General features: G+C 44.2%; 1 protein-coding gene and 1 pseudogene across 1 annotated transcript in view; both read right to left on the reverse strand.

The window, feature by feature from the left end:
* Nucleotides 1-1,322, reverse strand: part of LOC101560485 (zinc finger protein 287) — a 210,923-nt gene that overhangs the window by 59,333 nt on the left and 150,268 nt on the right. The gene's annotated exons all lie outside the window — the stretch shown is intronic.
* Nucleotides 452-836, reverse strand: LOC101560884 (annotated as a pseudogene).

Raw genomic sequence — 1,322 nt, forward strand, 5'->3', positions numbered from 1 at the left:
ATGTAAGACAACTCAGAAAAGTATAGCGACTGGATGGAATCCACTGTATGATAAAAAATGCTACAAACACCATTTAGTTGCTGTCAATAAGAAATTTACTTGTTAAAAAAAAATCCAAATGCTGGCGTTTTCCAGAAAAATTTAACAGATTTTTATTTATAATTGTTATAAAGTCGAAGTGCTGAAACTTGTTCACTGAAACATTTTTGACTTGCATTAATGCTTTACATCCCACATGAAGATAAAAATTCACACACAAATGAAAATGGAAAAACTGCCAATGCCTGATTTCTGTCCCCTATTTTCCACTCGCAGTCATGTGTTTAGGTACCTTTTGACCCCACGGGGAAAAACAAAAACCAAAAAACCTAACATTCAAAACTACCAATAACAGGAAGTAGAGGAAAAAAAAAATTTTTGAGAATGAAATGTTCCCTACTGTAGTGGACTCTTAAGCACGTTCTCCACGTATGCGGCGTGCTAGTTGGATATCTTTTGGCATAACTGTTACACGTTTGGCGTGGATGGCACACAAGTTGGTATCTTCAAACCGGCCAACCAGATAGGCCTCACTTGCCCCCTGCAAAGCACCGATAGCTGTGCTCTGGAAGGGCAGATCTATTTTGAAGTCCTGAGCAATTTCTCGAACCAGACGCTGGAAAGAAAGCTTGCGAATCTGAAGTTCAGTGGACTTCTGATACCGAGTAGTCATGGAGTGCCATAGTCTTCACCCCTCCAGTAGAGGGCGCACTCTTATGAGCGGCTTTTGTAGCCCGTTGTTTCCTGGGCGCTTTACCACCGGTGGATTCATGGGCAGTCTGCTTGGTACGAGCCATAGTGTAGGGACCTCCTCACCCCCTTCTCTTTTGGCTGGAGCTTGGTGAGCAAGAGGCAGCGCTGGCGTTAGACAGTGACGGCAGCTCTGCGGCAGCTGCAAACACATTTTTTTTTTTTAATACACAAGTTCATGTCATCTGGAAACTAAGACGAGTTTTACTTCTTCCTTTGTGATTACTTCCTCCTGATTAATTTCCCTGGCTAGGACTTCCAGTATTATTTTGAATAGAAGTTGTAAGAATGAGCATCCTTGTCTTCTTATCCCTGACCTTACAAGAACTCTTTCAACCACTGAGTGTGTTGTGACCTTCCAGCAGCATCTGTGAGCCCCGGATGTGCTGCCTACACATCTGTGTAATGGGTCCTGCTGTTCAGCTGAGAACTGCATCTGGCTGCAATGTGTTCAGTGTGGCCCTGTACCACACTGGCCTCCCATTGGGAGCTGCCCTGAGTACAAGAAGGGGGCCACAAGCCTGAAGAGGGAG

This window comes from Octodon degus, unplaced genomic scaffold (assembly GCF_000260255.1).
Source record: "Octodon degus isolate 3935 unplaced genomic scaffold, OctDeg1.0 scaffold00067, whole genome shotgun sequence".
In the NCBI taxonomy this organism is placed as follows: Eukaryota; Metazoa; Chordata; class Mammalia; order Rodentia; family Octodontidae; genus Octodon; species Octodon degus.